Genomic DNA, 24,162 nt, shown 5'->3' on the forward strand with positions numbered 1-24,162 from the left:
ATGCTCAATGGGGTCCACCTCCTGATAGCCCTATGGTCTGAGCAAATCCACAGACTCAATAGAGTTATCAGGCGAGGGAAGAAAAGGAAGGGATCAGCAGGGGAGGAGATCTGAAACAATAAGCACACAATTATAAGTACCTCTTCCTGTATCCTCTATAATAATAAACAATCATATGAATGTAAGAGCACTTGGTCCCCTTCCACAATACCTGTAAAGGAAAATAACAGTATGCTGTTCCTGGGTAGAATATGCTATGCTGAAAGGCCACTGTCTCTTACTAGATATAAGGATAAAAGAAGGACATTACAAAACATGTAGTAGCCCCAGCAGGTGGAATGGTCGTATGCCAGTTAGTGTATCGCATACCTAGAGAATCTTAGTGGCAGGAAACAGGGGATATGGAGCCGGCCTTGGAGAAGCTCTACACGCCCCTGCTATAGAAGATAAGAAGCAAAAGGGTAGAACAGAAGAACTCTGTCCTTAAAAGGATATCATATGAATACAGGTACAGCAGTCAATAATAGAAAATGCAAGTTAATATAATTTATTCATGGCAGTATTACTATCAAACTGGCCCAGGAACCATGAATCCATCAATAGAAACGTTTTCAAATATCAAGATATAGGCAGATGCGCAGCCGCGCTGCTGCCTTCCATGTGTAAGGAACTATCTGCTCCTCAGACAAACCAACAGTCAATGTAAGTATTGTGCAACCCCGCAAGAGCCTACAGCTCATCCAACGGGGTTTACCGAAAATAGGAATCCCACCACGGATATCACTTTGAAGCGATGGCGATTCCTTTGTAATTGCGTGTAACCAGGGACCAACGAGAGAGATTGAGAGAGCAACCCCGCAAGAGAAGATACACGGCTCTTCCAATGGGGCCGCACAAGTTCGGCTCCTGCTCAGGGAAGGAGCGTAGCGACGGGACAATAAGGAACAAGCAAAGTTGTGGTGCAGAAGCACCCCTACCGGAATCCAAGTCATCGTATACTCCCTGGTCGGGATCGAGAATTAACGGCACCAGTTCCAGGAAACAGGAAGCAATATGCCTGCTTTCAACGTGCGTCATGACGCCAGAGGCGGCATGTCCCCCATGGCCTCATGGGAGCTGTAGTTCCCTGAACTATCATTTCCGGGAATCCGGAGTGTCTTGTCTCCTCAGTGTTCTTTTGGTGTACTCAGCGCGCACCGTGACAGTACATCCCTCTCTCGAAGAACATGGACAGGGACAAGGTTTCATTGGGAACCTCTTGTGAAAGAGAGCCGTGTACCGGTGAGCATGAACCCCAGAGGCCAGTTCCCATGAATTCTCCTCATTACCATACACCTTCCAAGCAACTAAGTACCACAGCCTACCCCTGTAAATCTTGGAATCCACAATGCCCCGTCCTTTTTGTTCCAGTTCATTGTTTATCAAAACAGGATCAGGTCCCTTCTTGGCCGAGACATGGGAGGGTTTGACGAGGGACACATGGAAAGCAGGGTGTATGGCCAAAGAGGATGGTAATGCCAATTTTACTACCACTGGATTTACGAGTTTAATGACCCTGTAGGGACCTATGTATTTGGGGTTAAATATGCTGTAACATTTAAATCTGAAATGCTTAGTAGACAACCAGACATAATCCCCTTCTTTGTACACCGGACCTGGGCGCTTATGTCTGTCAGCGTAAGCTTTGTATCTGAGTTTTGCTGCACTCACCCTTCCACACCTTCTGGATATTAGTAACCCTCTCGTGTACCTCAGGCACCTGTGTAGCGTGTGACGGTAGTAACAAAGTGGTGAACGTAAGGTGGAAACCATAAGTGCAATAAAAAGGGGAGAGCCCTGTGGAACTGTGAACTGCACTGTTATAGGCTACCTCCGCCAACCACAACATATCCACCCAAGCCTCTGAAGTGACATCTACATAGCATCTAAGATATTGTTTAAGAGTCTGGTTTACCCTTTCAGTTTGTCCGTCAGTTTGAGGGTGGAAACTCGTGGAAGTGTTGGATACTATACCCAAAGCAGAACACTACACCCTCAAAAATTTTGCAGTAAATTGAGAATCACGCTCTGACATGATGTTCCTGGGTAAACTTACTATGTGGGTCAGCATAAGGTGTGCCAACATGCTAGCTGAGGGGATCTGTTTACAGGCGATGAAATGAGCCATTTTGTGAGGTAATCCATAACAACCGTAATGACGGTATGTCCTTTGTCAGCAGGCATCCCTACCACAAAGTCCACAGATATGTTGGCCCAGGGCAGCTCAGGAGTAAGGAGGGGGCGTAAGAGCCGAGCTTGTCTAGCATGCACGGCTTTCATTTGGCTGCAGGTTGCACATATCCACAGTGAGACATCTACTTTTAAGGTAGACCACCAGAACTGTTGTGTTATTCTTTCTACAGTCTTTTCTTGTCCATTATGTCCTGCACAAGGCGAAGAATGACACCACTCAAAGACACGTTTCCGTAGAGACACGATAGGTAGCAGTAACTGTTTGCCACGCATTGGAATCCCCTTGGTAATCTGCCAATCCTTGTTCTTCTTCAACCTTTCGCGCCATTGCTCAGTGCGGACGTTAAGCGCCACACTCCGGAGAAAAGCATCAGTGAATATAACCCCAATCAGATTCTGTGGACTAATTATGGCTTGTTTAACGTCTTCCACTGGAGTTATTGCAGATGTTTGGCGGGTTAGCGCATCAGCGTTCCTGTTGTCATTCCCAATCTGTATGTCACCAAAAAGTTGAACCCAGCAAAAAAACAGCATCCATCGCAACTGACGTGGTGTAAGATGTCTCGCTGTTGTCATGAATTGGAGATTGTGATGGTCCATATACACTGTCATGATATGTCTTGCCCCTTTCAGAAGGTGTTTCCGATCCATGAATGCTTCTTTGATGGTAAGCAAATCCTTCTCAGCATTAGTATAATTGCGTTCTACTGTATTTAATTTCCTGGACATGTAAGCCACTGGGTGGAGTTGACCGGTATCCTTGTGACTTTGTGAGAGCACCGCTCCCACCGCCATGTCAGAGGCGTCGGCTTCCACTATGTCGGGTCGTTCTGGGTCTGCATGCATCAGGACCGGAGCTGATATGAATGCCTCTTACAATGCATCAAACCCTTCTTGAGCCTTTTCCGTCCACTGGAAGATCGTCTTTTTTCGCAATAAACGTGTGAGTGGAGCAGCCAAATCTGAGAAGTGATCAATGAACCGACGATAAAAGTTGGCAAAACCTAAAAAACACTGAATGTCACGAACGTTCAAGGGTTGAGGCCAATCTTTTACTGCAGCTATCTTCCGTTTAGACATTTCTTGTCCCACAGGGGTTAGTATCACCCCCAGAAATTCAAAAGTCGTCACACCGAACTCACATTTGCTGATTTTGCAATACAACCTATGTTCCTGTAGGGTCTTGAAGATGGTTCATACATGGTGTGAGTGTTTCCCAACACTAGATGAATAGATTAAAATATCATCTATGTATACCACCACGAATTTGTCTAGGTATTCCCGCAAAACGTAATTAAGGAAAAATTGGAAGGCGGCGGGAGCGTTGCATAAACCGAAGGGCATCACCAGGTATTCATATAACCCAAAACGCATTTTAAACGCAGTTTTCCATTCGTCTCCACTTCGCATGAGTACTAAGTGATATGCCCCTTTTAGGTCCAACCGTGTGAATATCACCGCCTCTTTGACCTGTTCCAATAACACGTTGATGAGGGGCAAAGGGTATCTGTTTTTGACGGTGATGGCGTTTAAAGATCTATAGTCCACACAAGCACAGAGCTCTCCATTGGCCTTTGGGATAAAGAATAAAGGAGATGCCGCCGGTGACTTAGAATCCCATATGAATCCTAGTTCCAGGTACTTATCCAGGTACTCTCTGAGATGTGCTGTTTCGGGTTCCGTAAGCGCATACACTCTACCAGTAGGGAACGATGGCCCTGGATACTAAGTCAATCTGGCAATTGTATGGCTGATGCGGTGAAAGGATCTCCGCCTTTCTTTAATTTAATACTTCAGCGTATTCTACAGCAGTGGCGACGTGGTAACACAGAGCCAATGCTGCCGCTGGACTGGTTTGGTTTTGAATGCAATGTTTTCTGCAATATTCCGTGGAAAACAGAAGGGTCTTCTCCTCCCAATCCACTTGGGAGTTGTGAATTCGTAGCCACAGTAATCCGAGTATTACCCCATAGTGAGGAGCCTGTATGATGTTAAAGGCCAGTCGTTCCAAATGGTCGGATCCATGCAACATGCTTAATTCTCCCGAATGGAAACGGATGGGTCCAGAATCCAAAAGCCTCCCATCAACCGCAAACACTGCTTCAGGAGTATCTTTTTCTTGGAAGGCCATTCCCAGGGTTGAAGCTTGCTTCTGATCCAAGAAACATCCAGTGGCACCTGAATCCACCATGGCTTGCACAAGATGCCATTCGTCTCGTATCTGTAAACGGATAGTCATGTAGAAATGATTTCTCTCGCAGACAGCACTACCGTCGAGTGAAGGGATGAAAATTTGGCTTGAAGTGGTCCCCTCCTCCTTCTTCAAGCTTGATCATTTCCCGTTGGTGGTCCTGAAGTGATTGTAGACACCTTTTTATATTCCCCCCAGGATATTTTGGGCAAAGGGTGCAGTCCTTGATAAAGTGTCCTTTCCTCCCGCAATATATGCACAACCCTTTCTTTCGTCGATAGTCTTGTTCTCCTATTGTGAGGGGTGCTCGTACCGCTCCTATTTCCATGGGTTCTGGCTTAGAGGCTGCAGCATATTCAGAAAGGCGGGGTTGCTCAACTCTTATGGAGTTATTCTCCTTTCTCTTCTGTTCTCCCTTGCGTTCACTAAGTTGAGGATCCAATCTTAGTACTAGTTGAATAAGATCATCACATGAGACTGGTTAGGGATCAATTTGAGCCAGGACGCCTTTCATCTCCTCTCTCAGGCCTTGATGAAAATTTGCCGCTTGTTTGGCTTCTGGCCAGTCAGTCTCTGTCACTAAGCGTCGGAAATCATTGAGGTAGGAGATTAAATTACGATTACCTTGTCTCAATTCCAATAAATCTCGGTCTGCCGAGAGAGTAGCCGCTCAGCGGTTAAATGTTTTTTCAAATTCTGCGATAAAGGAATCCCAATCATGCATTAGTGGATCATCTCTTTTTACTAAAGGTACCGCCCATTGGGCAGCGTCCCCCACTAGATACGATATCAAAAAAGCTACCCTTGACTGGTTGGTGCTGAAGGCCTTAGGTTTGCAAGAAAAGTGGGGCAATACTTGCGTGAGGAATACTTGAACCGTACTGCTATCCCCATTGAACCTTTCTGGTGTAGCTAAGAGTATGGGAGGGGGGACCTTGGGAGGGCGGACCTCCACTACAACTGACGGAACCTGGGCAGAAGAAGGAGCCCCAGCATTGAAAGGGTTCCGCTGCATCCTATCTACTTGAGCTTCAAGGGACTCAGTTTCTGCCCTAGAGGCACTCAACTCACCCTGCTAATGCAGATAGAACGTCATCTAAGGTGACCATGGCACCATACGTCCAGGAGGATGCGTAATTCGTGGGCCGTTAATTATGTTAGGTCCTCGAATCCTCGGAGACGTACGATGCTCAATGGGGTCCACCTCCTGATAGCCCCATGGTCTGAGCAAATCCACAGACTCAATAGAGTGATCAGGCGAGGGAAGGAAAGGAAGGGATCAGCAGGGAAGGCGATTTGAAACAAGAAGCACACAATTATAAGTACCCCTTCCTGTATCCTCTATAATAATAAACAATCATATGAAGGTAAGAGCACTTGGTCCCCTGCCCCAATACCTGTAAAGGAAAATAACAGAATGCTGTTCCTGGGTAGAATATGCTGAAAGGCCACTGTCTCTTACTAGATCTAAGGATAGAAGAAGGACATTACTAAACCTGTAGTTGCCCCAACAGGTGGAATGGCAGTATACCAGTTAGTGTATCGCATACCTAGAGAATCTTAGTGGCAGGAAACAGGGGATATGGAGCCGACCTTGGAGAAGCTCTACACGCCCTTGCTATAGAAGATAAGAAGGAAAAGGGTAGAACAGAAGAACTCTGTCCTTAAAAGGATATCATATGAATACAGGTACAGCAGTCAATAATAGAACATGCAAGTTAATGTTTCATTCATGGCAGTATTACTATCATACTGGCCCAGGAACCATGAATCCATCAATAGAAACGTTTTCAAATATCAAGATATAGGCAGATGCGCGGCCGCGATGCTGCCTTCCCGTTTGTAAGGAACTATCTGTTCCTCAGACAAACCAACCGTCAATGTAAGTATTGTGCAACCCCACAAGAGCCTACAGCTCATCCAACAAGGTTACCGAAAATAGGAATCCCACCACGGATCTCACTTTGAAGCGATGGCGATTCCTTTGTAACTGCGTGTAACCAGGGACCAACGAGAGAGATTGAGAGAGCAACCCCGCAAGAGCCGATACACGGCTCGTCCAACGGGGCTGCACAAGTTCCGCTACCGCTCGGGAAAGGAGCGTAGCGACGGTACAATAAGGAACCAGCAAAGTTGTGTACCAGAAGCACCCCTACCGGAATCCAAGTCATCGTATACTCCTTGGTCGGGATCGAGAATTAACAGCACCAGTTCCAGGAACCAGGAAGCAATATGCCAGCTTTCAACGTGCGTCATGACGCCAGAGGCGGCACGTCCCCCATGGCCTCATGGGAGCTGTACTTCCCTGAACTATCATTTCCGGGAATCCAGAGCGTCTTGTCTCCTCAGTGTTCTTTTGGTGTCCCCAGCGTGCACCGTGACAGAGTGTCCGACTTGCAAGTATCTGAAAAATTCTGTATCAGCTAACTGGTGTGTTTGCTGAAGCGAGGCAAATTACACCACCTTGCCTGCCTCCCAGAGGTCCCCAATTAGCAACAACCCAATGAGTTCCCATTTATCAGACCCTTTTGATCTCCCAAGGGTGCCTAGTTGTTCTGGGTCCCATAGTGGAGTGGCCAGTGTGAGTTTTTGGTCCCATCCTAGTCTCCGATTTACCATGTGCCAGAGTTGGACAGAGTGATTTGTGGGTCCCGTTAATGAATATCTGTTGAGTCTGGAGTAGAGTGCTCTGTTGAAGTTCCCCCCGCGGACTAGCCATCTGTCCATCCTTTATCCAGGGTCGTCACCGAGACGATACGTGCAGTGGTTCTCGGCTGCCAAATAGGCCTCCCAGTAGTATTTTTTTATATCTGGGAGCCATATGCCTCTGTCGGAACACCTGAGTGTGAGTTTGTGTGATGCAATGCGTGGTCTACCATACTACAGCAGGTCTCTTTGGATGCTCTCTGTTTCTTTGAAGAACCTAGTCTGGACCAGGTCTGGGGAGTTCTGCAGGACATATAGGAAGCGTGGGAGGGACATCATTTTGAAGAGTACCGCTCTTCCCAACATTGACAGCGGCAGCGTCTTCCAGGTCGCGGCGTCTTGCTTTAATCTTTGTAATGGGGGGAGGTTGCGCTCATAGCGGAGTTTGGCGCCGGGGGTAATGAAAATTCCCAAATATTTAAACCCCTCTGGAGCAACTTGTATGGGGAAGCCCGAGGTGGGGAGGGAGGGTCTCCATGGAGAACATAAAGCAACACTTACTCCAGTTAATTCCATACCCAGAGTTTTTCCCAAAGCTTGTGAAAATATCGAGAACGATATGGAGTGACTCTGCCCACTTGAGTCCCCTGATGGTTGGGTCTCTATGTATCCAGGCTGCCAAAGGTTCAAGGGAGAGAGCGAAGAGCAAGGGCGAGAGTGAACAGCCCTGTCGAGTTCCTCAGCTAAGAGTGAATGCATCAGATTTCTTGTTGTTTACTACTACGTTTGCCAGCGGGTCCGAATAGAGGAGCTTTACCCACCCAATGAAGCTGGGGCCGGAACCCAACTTTTTGGGTGCCGCTCAAGGCTTCAGACTTTGGTGCAATTTCTCCTGGACATTTCCTGCATGTTGTTGCCTGCTACCTTCACCTGGACAAACGCCGACTTGGGGCTCTTTCCTCCACTACCGCGGGACTGCGAGGACCAGGTTGCTCAGCGCCTCAAACACCAGCCGCACCTGGGTCCTCTTCCCGCCCCGCCCCCTCAGCACTCTCTATTTAGGAACCTTCTGTACACGCGCACGGGCGAAGCCCGGGCAAAGGGCGGGCCGTCTGAGGCCGTCCGAGGACGGTCGAGGCTGGGCCGGGCCCCCCCTCTTTACCCATCACCCCCCCCCCCCGAGCTTTCTGGACACTGGACAATGACCCCGAAGCCCAGAAACGGTGGAAAAATGCACCAGGGGGGAGGGGAAGGTAAGAGGCACCTTGGATGCTTTTTTATCAAAGGCGGTCTCGAACTTGGACCATGAAATTTCTGTTGCTGAGTCGCGCCTGTCCTTTGAACTACAACAAAATAAGCGCTCGTCATTAGGCCCATTAAGACAGATACCCTCACCTCCTGTACACAGCTCCCAGAGCAAAGGGACTCTTTCATCCATGGACACTAGTATTGCGCTGCTCTTTCAGGACAACTCCCCACCCTTATCTCAAGTCCCAGCAAGGAGTCCCAACCATGACTCATCCAATTTGGACTTCTCCTTGGATTTCTCCCCAGCAGAGCCCTCCTTGCTGCAGCTCCCTAATGCGACCCCTGTGAAAAAAAAGAGTATAGCCCCACAAAAACCATCTAGACAACTAACACTAACGAAAAGGAAGAGAGGGGGACATTTTCATTGGGGTAGACAAACTAAAGTACCCAGACTAGGCTCAAGCCCCCCATCTGATCTTCTTAAAGAAATACGACAGAAACATCTGCCACCACCAAAGTTTAAGTCAAAACTCGTATAAAAATCAATCTCCTGAATCTCATCCAACTGTGAACAACATAGAACATCTAGTTAGATCCCTACTTCTCCCAGTTTTAGAGAGGGTAAAAAGATTGGGTGACCAATTGAACACCCTAGTGGTAGAAACCACCCTAAATTCACAACTTCTAAAGGGATTGGTAGTCATTAACGTGAACACCAAAACCAGCGGTCATCAACCAATAAATAAGGCTACCAAAAAAGTTATTTCATCTGGTCCCAACACGACTACTGGGAATGAAAGGTTTTGCAAAGATACCCGATCAGGTTTGAATAACCCTAGCGGGATATCCGAGAAAGCAGGTACACACTCTACCCCGACGGGGACCAGAGAATCAGCCACCCTCCCACTTAACACCCACCCATCAGGAACTACTCACCCAGACACTAAGGCCGTCAACACAGATATGCCTCAACCTCTAGTCAAACCCACAAAAACTGAAGGATGTCATATTGATTTGTCACCAGAGGCGGTTCCTTACGTCATAGTCCTAACAGGCGTCCCAGAACTTACAGAAGGAAAAAAGGAAGGCTACTCTGAGCTAAAGAATAAAGCTATTTATTGGCTCAGACAAAATAGGCCATTGCTCTCCCACATAGATGGTGACATAGTGTTTGTTAGAAGATTAGCGTGGGTAGGATCTAGACTCAAAGACATCGCTGGGAATATAATTATCATTAATTTTAGAGACCGAAGGGTGGTCCCGCACGTCGCTGATTGGTATCAGAATCAGGGATGTAGTAGTTTAGTGCCTCAAACCCTAACTTACTTTTATCCTGAGGCACTGATCGTCCCCTGCGGTCTGCGTGGTGTTCCTATATATAATAAACATAACTCCTACCCCTCTTACCCACCGAAGGGGACACAACGGGTTTCCACTTACCTGGTTTTCGGGAATGTTGAAGGGCCATTAATACATCGGAGTGTGACCACTCGGAAAGGTTTTAATTCACCATATTGGTCACTTTCCCTAGCAAACCGATATGATGTTCTTTCGGACTTAAATGACCTGGATTGACAACAGGGAAGCATCATGGTACATAATTCGGAAACATCAAGTCTGCTAACGTCAATAAACTCTAATCAGTGTGGGAGGTTTAGATCTGTTCTACCGGCAGGGGAGTTTATGGTTCCAACTGTCCTTGCTGGGAAACTGCCAAAATCTGACGACCAACCAGTTAGTTTGACCGTTATAGATGACCCACCCTTGCGTCAGTATAACGCGCCTGAATCCCATCGATTATATATACTAAAGGAAATGCAAGGAAAACAAGCTCCATTAACTGAAACCCTTAAACAAATGGATCTTACCCTCAGTTTCCTTTCTTGGAATGTGGCTGGCTTAGCCGATAAAGTGTTTCACCAATACTGGCTAGACGTAGTTACTGGGCATAACGTTATCTGCCTTCAGGAAACATGGTCCCTGGAGGCACACCACATTAGTGGTTACCAAACTTTTCATACCCCAGCTGTACAAAGTGCACAAGGCCGCAACAAAGGGGGTCTGTGCACATTTGTATCCCTTACCGGGGGCATTGAAGTTAACAAGTTTATGGCCACCGAGTATTATCAGATACTGAGGCGAAGATTGGGCCCTTCGCATAATGCAATTTTACTAAATTTTTACAATAACATGCCACCTGACATGCGAGAGGCCATACTTAATAAGCTTCTCTCAACCTTAATCTCCCAGGTAGGAGAAAATGTCATGTTTTGGGTAGGTGACTTTAATTGTACGATCTGTCCACATGACTCGATGGGTTTGTGCGGCCTATCGGATTATGGGGAAGTCTGTCCTACCCATTTTAATCACACGAAACTTGGTACTACCCTTAATAACATACTTTTTTATTTCAATTTATCTTTCATAAATGAGACCTGTAGACCGAGTATACCATTTCAACCTACCTTCAATGGGAAGGGGTGTAACACTATAATTGATTTTACATTAATTTCTGCATCCCATGCTGGGCTAGTGGCTACCTGGGAAATGGGCCAGGCCCCCCACTCTGATCATTAACCCATAGCCTTTAGCATTAAAGTCAAAAAATCGACATATAGGGCCATAGTCAATACTCCATACCCTTCAGAGATAAGATTAGCTTAAAAAAATGGCTATACAATTAAATGGGAAAAAGTTGACCCCTCGGGCTTTTTGGAAAAACTAGTTGCTTCTAACTTAGATGACATAACGATCTGTCTAACACTAGAAGAGGCACCAGAAAGAGTTATGAATTCCTTTTCTAAGATACTAGCCACCGCAAAATCTCTCCTGACAGGAAAACATCAGAACGGGGCCTCAAAACCCCACACGTGGTTTGATAGTAAGTGCACCAAAGCACTAATACTTCTTAAAAAGGCATTGCAGGAAACTCCCAAAAATCCTGATTTAATTCGTACAGCCAGAAAATCTTATAAAACACAATAAAAACGAGAAAAGCCACTCTAAAGAATAAGGTATGGGTAGCTTTGAAAGAAGCATCAACTAAAAGAGACAATACGGCCTTTTGGAAGGTGGTAAATGACCCCTTTCTGCAAATCAAAGAGGCTGATTTATGGGTGGCTCATTTTAAACACCTCTATGGTAGATTGACTCCCCTCGAAAATGGAATTGCTTCGACTGACGAGGATAACAATTCCTTGGAAGGTAAACATCCTACCCCCTTCCCATTAGCCATAACCTTTAGCTGTCAGGAAGTCATTAAAGGTATAAAATATAGTTCGTCGGGCAAGGCACCGGGCCCGGATGGCGTGCCAATAGATTCCTATAAGGCTGAGATAGACCTATGGGCCCCAATGATAACTAATGTTTTAAATAAAGCGAACCAACAAGGTTTTATACCTACCTGGTCTGACGCAATAGTTATACCCATCTACAAAAAGGGTAATAGGAACGATCCGACCTGCTATCGGCCAATCTCATTGTTGGATGCATTGGCAAAGGTGGCAGGTCGAATCATTTTAAATAGGATACAAACATGGGGGGAGGAAAAACTAATTATTTCTAATTTGCAGTACGGTTTTAGCCCAGGAAAGGGGACAACGGAACAATGTTTAAATTTGGCCCTTCCTATTTCAAAATATACTCAGGCAAAGAGCGGGAACCTTTTTATTTCTTTTATAGATCTAAGTTCTGATTTTGACTGTGTAGACCACGAGTTCCTATGGTTAACACTTAGTGACATGAGGATTGACAGTCAAATTTTATCATATATTAAGGAACTTTATAGAGATGCAGGCGCAAGGGTTAGGTATGAGTGTTCAGACAAATTCCCCATAGAAAGGGGTGTCAGGCAGGGGTGCATTTTGGCACCCCTGTTATTCACCTTATATATAAACTCAATTGGACAGTACCTTAGGGATTTTCAGCACGATTACCCCACTATTAATGTGACTCCTATCCCACTACTACTATACGCCGACAATGCGGCATTAATGTCACGGACCAGACTTGGGTTACAGAGGACCGTAGACAAATTTAACACCTACATGAAGCTCCGTGGCTTAAGAATAAATATATCTAAAACCTTTACAATGGTTTGGGGAAAGGTAGAAAAAGGGCCCCCTGCCCAATTTTCCTTAAAGATAAGAGAATTGAAATTACAGATACATTCTCTTACTTAGGGGTGAATTTCGACAGGCAGAGCTCTTGGCAAACAGCGGTTAACGCTAGGAAACTAGCATTCTTGCGCTCCATAGGCGGTCTAAGAAACTTTTCTACCAAACTGGGGGGGAAACCAGCTAAAGATCTAATCTATATTTACAAAGCTAAGTGCGTCTCAACTGCCACCTATGGTGCTGGTCTATGGGGCACCGTACACACACAGGTGATACAAAGCTATGAAAACCAGTTCCTTGCCTACTTACTGGGGGTACCCAAAACCACATCTTCGTACATGCTGCATATAGAAGCAGGCCTCCCTCACATAACCGATTCCATAAGGATTTCTCCGATACTTCTCTGGCATAAGGTTTGGGTTACCCCAGAAACATCTCTAAATAGGGTTTTTGTTTTATTTTTTATAAAACAGTTGTATTGCAATAGGTACAGTTTACACAGCTGGGTATTGCCTACAACCCGGAGGCCGGCAGCGTGCGGTAATCATTCGAGAGATAAAATATTACACGGCCTATGTGCCGACATCCCAGAGGCTCGGCGGCGATCACATCTCTAGGTGTATTACTGTATCCAAATAGACAGTCATAATAGAGTGAAATCAACTGTTTGGCATTTTCTCGTTTTTAAAACCAATAAAAATTATATAACATGAACATATAATTAAAAAGAAGCAGAGTCAAATAGTAGTCACAATTAGAGCATCATCTAGGAATCAGTGTCATTATACAGACGTATCCCATATTAGCGTAGGAGTCGGCCCATAGGTCTATCACGTGACAGAGCTAGTTCAGCAGTTGGAGAGTCACAAAGTTTACCTCTGTACGCATTCCAATGTCCCCACTTCTTGTCCCATACTCCCGGGCAACCACGCACCTTGTATACTGTCTTTTCTGCGATCATACATCGGTCCATCTCGGCCACCCAGCCCACAACTAACGGTCGATGCTGGGAGCCCCATTTCATTGCAATGGAGCGTTTAGCCAGCAGAAATCCGAGCGTTGCCCATTGCAGTTCTTGACTGTTGAGGTCATTGGCCTCCCAGATATCTAGGATACAGGGCTTAGGTAGTGGTGAAAGTAGCTTACCCAAAGAGGCACTCATTTTCCAGAGAACGCCCTCCCAAAACTGCTGCACCCTCGGGCAATCCCACAATATATGAAAGAAGGTGCCCGGTAAATTACAGCCCCGGAGGCACAACTGGTCAGGGCGTCGTCCAATTTTCGCCAGAGTAAGAGCGGACATGTATTCCCTGTGTCATACCTTCAGCTGAATTAGTCGGAACCTGTGGCAGATAGCCGATTGCCTGGGGGACATGAGGGCTGAGCGCCACTCTTCCTCATCTAACGGGCCCAGATCTTCTTCCCATTTGGTCTGCAATGACTGGAATGAGTTGGGGAGATTATTACATAGTTTACGATAGGTGTGCGAGATAGCTTTCTCAGGGAGGGGCTCGGATAATAGTCTGTCTTCTAGGGGGGAGATAGGAGGAATGGAGGAGAGGTCAGGGACGGCGGTCTTGATGGCATGTGAGATTTGTAGGTATTTAAAAAATTCTGTGGATGCGAGGGAGTATTTAGTCCGAAGGGTACTAAAGGACAGAATGGCTCCCTTTTGGACAAGGTCCCCTACCTCAGAGATCCCTATCATATCCCATTTGTCGAATCCCTGGGAAAAGCAAAGGGAGCCTAGGCGCTGTGAGGACCACAAGGGGGTAGCTTTAGAGATCGTGTCTGCCCATCCCAAGCTCTTGTTGGCTCTATGCCATAATGTAACCGTGTGACCCATGGGACCAATGTATCTATGTTTAGCGGGTTTACTGTAGAGGGCCCCCAAGTATCCCTCCCGCCTGGTTTGGCATCTGTCAAGAAGGAAGGCCGGATTGAGGGGCGGGCCGTGTATCCAATGGTTAATAGCTACCAGCTGCGATGCCCAATAATAGAGGCGGAGGTTGGGTAAGGCAATGCCTCCGTTGTACCAGCCTTGGAACAGTTTGCACAGGGCAATCCGAGCGGCTCCCCGTCCCACTATAGGAGGCGGAGTTCACTGTCTATCACACGAAAATAGGAGTCAGGGATCAAGAAAGGACAATTTTGCAGGGCATAGAGAAAGTGCGGGAGAGCCAACATTTTGAAAAGAGCCGCTCTGCAGGGAAGGGAAAGCGGGAGGGAGCGCCAGTGGGCAACATCGCTGCGGAGTCTGCTCAAGGGGCCTAATAAATTATGGTCGTGAAAAGCTGTCGAGTCAGGCGTGATATAAATACCGAGGTATTGGAAGCCGTCCGTGGCCAACGTGATGGAAAACCCTTGGGGCAGTCGGGGAGGGGGGCCATGCAACATATATAGGGTAGATTTAGTCCAATTGATCGAATAGCCCGAATATTTCCTAAAATTAGTGAGAACATGGAATAAACTGTTAATAGAAGATCGGGGGGAAGATACATAAATCAGGATGTCGTCCGCGTAGAGGGAGATTTTATCCGTCACATCATCCGTCCATTGAAGACCTCTGATGGAGACATCGGTGCGGACCCAATGAGCAAGGGGCTCAAGGGTAAGGGCGAAGAGTAACGGGGAAAGGGGGCAGCCCTGTCTGGTACCTCTGTGGAGTCGAAATCGGCGAGATGTATGGTCGTTGACCCGGACCTGGGCGAAGAGGTCTGTATATAGGAGCCGCACCCAGCTGATAAATTGGGGTCCAAAGCCAAAGCGGGCCAGAACCTCAAAGAGGTACGGCCATTCAATCGAGTCAAACGCCATCGTAGCATCAAGGGATAAAATGGCCGCATCTTGTTTGAGAATGGATTGACGACTCATGACATTGTTGACCCTTCGTAGGTTCAGTGCCGTATTGCGACCCGGAAGGAAACCGGACTGATCATAGTGTATGAGGGAGGAAAGCACAAGGAGAAGACGGTTAGCCAACAACTTAGCCAGGACCTTCGCCTCTGCACTGATCAGGGAGATTGGCCAATAAGAGCCACAGTTAGTGGGTGGTTTAGCCGGCTTGAGTATTACCGCAATGGAAGCTAGTCACTGGGCAAACAGGAGTATACCGTCGTCGCGGCTGCGTATGAACATATTTCGCAGGTGAGGGATAATTTCTCTGGCCATGTCCTTAAGGAATTCGACAGGGACCCCATCTGGGCCCATAGCCTTGCCAGAGTTAACGGCGAATAGTGCCGTAGTGAGTTCCTCTATCGTGATCTCGGCGTCAAGGGTCGCCCGCTCAACATCTGATATGACAGGAAGACGCATCTCCGCCAGGAGTTGTCTAGATTCTTCAGGCGTATAACAGGAACCAGCGGAGTATACGCATTCCAAGTGATCGGCGAAGGCTTCTGCAATATCCTGTGGATCTACCACAGTTATTCCGTCCGGTCTGAGGATAGAGAAACTCTGGTCTCGTCGCTCCAACCACGTAAGCATTTTACCCGCAGTATCGCCGAACTCATAAACACGGTGGCGTGTATGAAGCAGGCGGGCCTGTACTTTTTCCTGAGCCAATGCTTTGTAAGCCAATTGCTGGATTCGGAGGCGGGCAGCAGTGTCGTCAGTGGGGGCAGTGTTATGCGCCATTTCAAGGTGGAGAAGGTCAGATTCTGCCCGGAAGATTTGTTCATTATGTTTACGCAGATAGCCGGTTTTTAGTGTTAGCGCCTCGCCCTTCACAACCGCCAAATATGCCTCCCAAAGTGTCACCGCTGAATCAACTGATCCGACGTTTTCAGTGAAATAAAATTCGGAGCGTTCAAGAAGGCAGTCTTTAATATCAGGGATCTGCATGAGCCAAGGGTTGATAACAATAGGACCTCGGGTGTATGGGCGATGATAGGTCAAATCCACAATGAGAGGTGAGTGATCGGAGATGCCCCGTGGAAGACCTTGCGGTCGGACGAAGAATCCAAGATCAGTGAGAGGACAAAATAAATAATCAATGCGGGACATACTTTTGTGTGCATTTGAATAGTGTGTAAAATACGACGTAGTCGGGTGACAGTGGCGCCATATGTCTACCAGCCCCATGGCATGCGTGAAGTCAGAGAGAACTGAGCGTGACCGGTGAGAGCTGCGCTTAGGACTGCGATCTAAGTCATCGCACATTGTGCTGTTAAAGTCCCCGCCAATCAGAAGTGTACCGACAGGGAGGCCCAATAGGTGCGTTCCCAGCTCCTTAAGAGAGTCTTGGGCTAGTGTCGGTGGAATTTATACGGAGAGTAAGTTCAACGGGCGGCCTTCCCAAGCAGCCTCGACCAGTGCAAAGGGGCCCAGAGGGTCAGCCCATGTCGTGGAGTAAGTAAGGGCAAGGCTCTTTCTGATCAGGATCCCAACACCACGGGAGCCAGAAGTGAAGCCTGCGTGGACCAGTAACGTATAACCACCCCGCTGAAGGGCTCGACAAGTGTCACCCACCAGGTGTGTCTCCTGCAACAGGACGATATCAGGGGAGTGGCGTCGAAGGTATTGGAGAACCACACCTCTCTTAACTTTGTGCCCTAGCCCATTTACATTCCAGGACAGAATTGTGAGGGTTCTAGAGTGAGATTGCATCATAATTATGGACTAAATGGATCATCTGGCAGGAGAGATGTAGGTGAGGCTGGCGGAGTCGCCAGGGTGATAAAGCAGGGCAGCGCGACGGAATACAAAGCCAGCGAGGCATTAGGGGACCAGGCAATTTCTGGGGTGAATAGCCAATCAACACATAGCCCACAGAGGGCCGAGGGTCAAGACCAATGTGACAATAGAGGACTCCGCAAAAAAACAATAAAAACAATGCAAACAATAATACAATAACATTGAAACAAACCCAATCCATCCCACCACCAGTTCCCACCCCCCACCCAGCTTCCCTGCCCGCGGACTTTAAACTATCCACACCCCAACTAGGCAGAGTGCCTATCGCCCTCCCAACCATGTCGGGGGTATACGGTGAGCCGATGCCATCACCAGCCTGACATAAGCAGTGAAATGATTAATTTCCATGAAGTATGCAAAACATAAACGATTCCCAGTGCACTATTCACATGGTAGAAAGAGTACCTGTTAGGCAGTCAGCAGGGCCCGGTGTGTGGCTGAAGGAGGTACTTCCGTATTGAGGAGTGATCAAGGCTCGGAGTTCCAGCAGTCCGAGCCGGTCCAGCAGACAAGCCCCATAGAACAAAGACCAGGTTCGTGAAACAGCGAGCGGGTCCTGAGCTGACCAAACATTTCGTGACAGGGGGTGTCAGTCTCCAGTAGCATCGACAGCAGTAAAGAGTTCCTGGCTTCCCGGCATCTGATCGTCATGGTTGTGGTCATCGTGGTCTTCGCGGGCGTCACGATGTTTCGGAGATTTTCCAACTCGGCGCCAACCCTCTATCCAGTCCCACACCTCATCCGGTGAGAAGAAGAACCACGCCTTTCCGTCCATTTCCAGGCGCAGTTTCGCTGGGAAGAGCATGGAGTATTTGATGTGCTTATCTCGCAGGGCTTTTTTAACCTCCAGAAAGCTACGTCGCCTGGCCTGAAGCTTCATGGTGAAGTCCGGGAAGGGCGTGATGCGAGCATTGTCTAGGAGGAGAGGCGGGCCCGTACGGGCAGCTTGGAGTATGGCATCACGGTCTCGGAAGTTGAAGACCCTGGCAATGATAGGCCGGGGGGGGGGGCTCCCGGTTTAGGCTCCCCCCCCGGGACCCTATGCGCCCGTTCGATGGAGAAATAGCCCGAGAGTTGTTTCGGCTGGAGATGTTGCGTGAATTCGGGTTTCCACAAACAGGTCTGCGGCCGGCTCCTCCATTCGCTCCGGCACACCTAAAATGCGAATATTGTTCCGTCGCGCCCACCCTTCATAGTTGTCCAGAAGGTCGCTCATCTGCTTCTGTTGTTGCTGGAGTTGGGCTACTTGCTGCTGGAGGGTAGAAGTGTCGTCCATAAGGGCCGCAGTTTTAACTGCAACATCTTTGACTTTGGAGTCCATTTTGCGCAGGTCCGCCCTCAGCAGTGTCACCTCAATGTTGACCAAGTCTATCCGAGTCTCCAGGGAGGACCTGACTCCAGCAATCGCTTGCATGACGTCTTCTAGGGTCGGGGTCTTCGTTCCTGGCGAAGGGGAGGTATGATTTGGAGTCTCAGGAGAGGTCGCATCTTTATTGCCGCCATTCACGCCCCAGGAGTTCTTGTTAAGTTGCCTCTGGTTGGTAGGTCTAGTCCCCTTATTGGACGCCATTAGGAACAGTAATGGCGAGGTGGCAGAGGACGGGAAGCCCCAGCTGGTGACAAGTGGCTCTGATGAAAGCAGTCTCTAGTGTCCGAGCAGGGAACCCACGCCCGTCGGAGGGGTCGAAGTGGTGAGGGGGCCTCCAGCAACCGGGGGGTAGTATACCTTGAGGAGTGAGCGTCCGCCAGCACTTCAGAGGCCACAAAGGTACGCAGTGGCACCACAGGCAGCAATCGGGCAGAGGCAAGGGGCAGGACGCACCACGGTGTGCAGGGTGGTATGTTAAGGGTTGAAGACCGCCCCGGCAGGCAAGGGCAGATATATTGCAACAGAAGGGCAGCACGAGGCGTTCACAGTCTCCCAGGAGAACGGGATCGCATGCAGGGCCCAAGGTGAGGTGGGCTCCCCCCAGCAGGTCGCACCGCTTCAGGCGTGTACGTTCGGGGCTGCAGTTGTGTAGCGTGTAGCGTAAGCGAAGTAAGTCCTCAAGCTGCACCCCGATCCCCAGCGGGTGCTCAATGGCGCTGACGGCCGCGTTGGTGTAGAGGTCCGGTGTCACACGCCTCTCAACACACGGTGCAGTAAGCCTACTGTCCGAGTGGGTAGGGAGCGTCCACCATGCAGGCGAAAGTAGGGGCAGCGCTCATGGGAGTCGCAGCCCTCACAGAAGCGAGAGGCCGCAGCACCGCAGGCAATCTGTAGGGCAAATGGGGCAAGAGATGGAGCTCCGGTGGTAGCAGGCCCAGAAGCCGGGGCCTCGATTAGGCAGCCCCCCGGCAGTCAGGTGGCTGACGGCGGGTCCCTCCGGGCGGTGAAAGTAAGGTCTATTGGTGACGGACCGTACCTCAGGAGGCCAGGGGGAGGTCCTCGCTCAGCTCCGGTGCGAAGCCACAGGGCCAACTCCGCTTCTTTAGGCCCGGATCACCCGCAGCGGCTCGGACAGCAGAGGAGTCGGAGCTCCGATGCGAGCGCCATCTTGTCCGCGACAGGGCACACACTCAGGAGGGCTTCTCTGTCGGCTCGGCAGTAGGGGCCGGGTCGGCTCCGGTCTCAAAGCAGGCACTGGGATATGCTCCGGGGTCCCCTGAAATGTGAGGGGTGTCCCGGTCAAAAAAGCAGATCAATGCGGCGGATATGCAGGCGAGGGTCGGGAGCCGCTCTATTCAGCGACCATTCCTGTCGGCTGCTAGCCACGCCCCTCTAAATAGGGATTTAATAACTGATTGCTTTTTGCTAGATGGGGCTTCCAAAATCAAATCAATCAATCAATCAATCAAGGCATTTGTATAGCGCGCTACTCACCCGGAAGGGTCTCAAGGCGCTGGGGGAGAGGGGTACGTCACTGCTCGAACAGCCAGGTCTTGAGCTGCTTCCTGAAGGACCGGTGGTCTTGGGTCAGCCGAAGGTGGATGGGGAGGGAGTTCCAAGTCTTGGTTACATTACGTGAGAAACATGTTCAAGGACATAGGCCATCCGGAATTTTTTGCAAAGCCAAGCACCATGGAGAAGGTATCAAGAAGTTTTCTCAAAAAGATGGCCCTGGAGCACCTTGTGCTATCTAGGTGGAATGTAGAAAAAGAAAAACATACCACCATTAGGTACCAGCAAATTACCTCCCATGAAGGGTTACAAAAATATCTAACATTAGTGAGTGGCCCCTACTCCCGTATGTTGCTTACTCGCTTCAGGCTAGGTATTTTCTTTCGATTGGTCACATTTCCCCATTGTAACAACTGGTCCATGTCAAACCTTGTATGCCCCTGCGACGATAACTCGTATCAATCAAATATACATTGTGTGCTATTTTGCAAATGTTATCAGGCACCACGCAGGGCGTACTTACTACCTATTCTTAGGACTTGGGGGATCCGAACCTGTAAGCTAGCCTTCCTTAAACTGCAACTGCTGGAAGAAGACTATGTTATCCACGCACTGAACTGTTTTTTAAAACTCGTAGTAAAGTTTCATAACACAATGAGTTGACCACAAATTTCTCGATGAGAAATACAGAACTTTTTATTGGTAAATTTATGTCTGGAAATGTCTTATTATATGTACTATTTTTGTAATAACTGTTTTTAACATGTGTGCTTTTATGATTTTGAATCACTAAATCGAATAAAGCCTAATTTGAATTGAATTGAATTGAGAACCGCAAATAGGTATGGCCATTCGAGTGTGTCAAACGCCATGGTGGCATCCAGCAAAACCACTATCGTGTCTTCTCGGATTGTGGCCAATCGCCCCAGTATGCTGTGCAACCGCCGTAAATTTAAAGCGGTGTTCCAATGAGGCATGAAGCCAGATTGATCGGGGTGTACAAGGTAACATATAACCTGATTTAGCCCTCTTGCCAATAACTTAGCTAGGATTTTGTGTTCCTCGTTCAAAAGGGAGATGGGCCTATAGGATGAGAATTTCGTCTCTTGGTTTCCCTTCCTTGTGTATGGTGACTAACGTTGCTATTCTTTGGTTGCGTGGAAGTTGGCCATGGTCTCTACTCTCCTCAAACATGTTTTCAAGGTGGGGGGGGGCAATTTGGCAGGTCTGAGCTTGTACAGCTTTATTGGTAGTCCATTAGGACCCAGGGTTTTCCCTGGTTGGAGGTTCAAAATTGCCAGTGCTATTTCATCATTTCTTAGGGCGCTGTCTAGTGTTTGCCGTTCTTCGGCTGTAAGAATAGGCAGAGGGATGTCTGCGAGGAGTGCAGTTGAGTCCTCCTCCGGCAAGTCTGAGCCGCTCTGGTAAACCACTTTGTAGTGGTCTTCAAATTCGTTAACTATGTCCTTGGGATCCGTTAACATAGCGCCAGAACTAATTTTAAGTTCTAGGACCAGCCTATGCGCTCTCTTTTTCCGGTCTAACCAAGCTATTAATTTACCCACTTTGTCTCCCTGATCATGCAGTCTGCCATGCGTATCCCTCACTAGGGTTTTGGCCATGTCTGTTGCAACGGCTTTATATTCCATTTTTTTCAGTTGTAATTGGTGAAGAGTGTCCTGCCCATCCCCTTCACCCACTTCTTCCTCCAGGCGGAGGAGATCATTTTCAAGGCGACCCATGTCCTTAACCTTTCTTTACGCGATCCGGCAATGGCTGATAATGCTTGCCCCTTGATTACTGTCTTAAATGCTTCCCAGAGAGTCGTGGAAGAACCAACAGACCGACCCTTCGTTTCCCTGAAAGTAGTGGTTGAGAGCTCTTGTGAGTGCGGTTGTAGGGGCGCTACACTACCCACTCTCTTGTCGCTCAGTGCCAAGTGTGTCTATATCGGGGAGTGATCCGAAATTCTTCTTGCCATGTGCTTTACTTCGTGTACTGTCGTTGTCTGTGACAGGGGCATGAGCTTGTAGTATATTCTGGAGAAAGTGCAGTGTGATCCAGAGTAGAACGTGTATTGTGTACATTCTAGTGTTTTTGTCTCCAGAGGTCCGTGAGGCCTAATGGTTCTAGAAAGTGTGTGAGCCAGTTGCTCGCAGTGTCAATGTCTCGGGCGGATATCAGTCAAAGTGGCCCGAGACAACTGAATTGAAGTCCCACCCCACCATCAAGTGACCCTCTGGAAGTAAGAGCATGAAAGTCCACAGTTCCTCAAAGGTTTGGTTCTGTAGACCTGGTGGTACATAAACTGCTATCACCGTAAGGGTGCATCAATCCCATTGCCCAGAGACCGCCGAGTAATGCCCCAGTGCGTCAGCCCAATTTGGTTGTATGCTGAGCGGGAAGGATTGCTTGAGGAGAATGCCAACCCCTCTAGATCCTGACGTGAAACCGGAGTGTGCCACGAGTTTGTACCCCCATCTATTCAATGCCTTATAGGTGTTTCCAACCAGGTGTGTCTCTTGGAGTAGCGCTATGTCTGGAGCATGCTGTTTTATATACTGGAGCACAATACTCCGCTTTACCTTGTCCCCTAGCCCATTGACGTCCCAACTAAGGAGCTTACGGCTCTTGTCCCAGTGCGTACCTATTTGTAGGAAGGAGGTATGTGCTAAGCGCTCTGCGATGTGCAACTCAGTCATAACATTTGAAAGCGAATGAGACGTGACCATTGATTACCATCCCAACAACCCCCCTCCCAGAATCCCAATGAAAAAGAAACTAGAATCGTCAATGAAAACTTCCCCGTAAACCATTCCCCCCTTCCTGCTACACTGCTGCGTAGGTTCAAAACTACTCACATACCTAACTGGCAGAGTGCCTGTCGACCAGTGAACTAATCAACAATTACAGGGGGTATAGGGTGACATCCCTCCCCCACGACTGTACAAAAGCTAACAATACCAGGAGTCCAGTGTCATCCATATACCAAGCCATGGAGAGGAGTTCAGTCCATCATTTTGTTGGGTGTCTCGCTTTACTCATGGGGCTCCAAGACTGGGAGCTTCTGGATCTGGAGTTCGATCCTACCCCTCCCTGGCATCTGTCTGGGGATTCAAGATTGCAGTAACGACTCCCACGCCAATTCGTCACCTCCCTCCGCTGATGGGCCAGGGAAAAACCGCCTTGCACCCACTGTTGGACCTCTGCAGGAGAAGTTAAGATCCAAGATTTGTCACCGTCTATGACCTTCGATGGGAAGAACATCATATACTTGATCCCTTTCTCCCTGAGGGCCCGTTTGACCCCATCGAATTTGCGCCTCTCCTGTTGCACTTTCAAGGTGAAGTCCGGGAAGTACCGCACCGTTGCATTTTCATATGGGAGGTCGCCCTTCACTCTGGCAGTTTGCAAAATGGCGTCCCGGTCACGAAAGTTCAGTATGCGCACAATGATCGTGCGCGGGGGGCCCCCGGTTTCGGCTTCGGAATCGGGGCTCTGTGCGCCCTTTCAACAGAGAACAGAGGGGACAACCTCTTCGGCTTGAGGTGATTCATGATTAGGTCTTCAATGAAAAGGTCCATGCTGGGGCCCTCCGCTCCCTCGGGCACTCCCACTACAAAGATGTTATTGCGGCGGGCCCTCACTTCTTGGTCATCCAGCTACAGTTTATGTTGGCACGGTAATATTCTGCATGCATTCTTCCAGTTTGCGCATCGCAGATTGGAGCTCCCCAATGCTCTGCTTGGTCGCTGTAACACTTTCAGAGGTTTTACGCATATCCGCCATCATAAGGTTCCTTTCTATTGTGACCGTATCCATTTTAGTTTCCAAGTTAGTGCCCACAGATTGGATCGCCACCATAATGGACCTAAGTGAGAGTTCCTCTCTGGTCGGTGTGTCGGCGGGCTCCCCCTCCTTGGAGTGCCGGTGCCGTGGGACAGTATATTTGTCCAGTTTGTTCGATTGCGATACAGCCGGGCCCCTTTCGGTTTCATCATGGCGTCCCCTCCTGCAGATGGGACCACCACCCAGTCCCCAACAGGGTACCACTCCTGTCCGGTGCTATCTGCAAGGGACCCCGGGCCCACGGACTGAGGTTGGAGGACCCTCGCAAGCAGGCTGCAGCTCTCCCGGTCTGGATGTCGCAGCAG

General features: G+C 48.6%; 1 protein-coding gene across 6 annotated transcripts in view; it reads left to right on the top strand.

The window, feature by feature from the left end:
• SYCP3 (synaptonemal complex protein 3) overlaps window positions 1-24,162 on the top strand; it is a 1,302,221-nt gene that overhangs the window by 1,180,622 nt on the left and 97,437 nt on the right. The window lies entirely within an intron of this gene.

Source organism: Lissotriton helveticus, chromosome 1_1, assembly GCF_964261635.1.
Source record: "Lissotriton helveticus chromosome 1_1, aLisHel1.1, whole genome shotgun sequence".
Classification (NCBI taxonomy): Eukaryota; Metazoa; Chordata; class Amphibia; order Caudata; family Salamandridae; genus Lissotriton; species Lissotriton helveticus.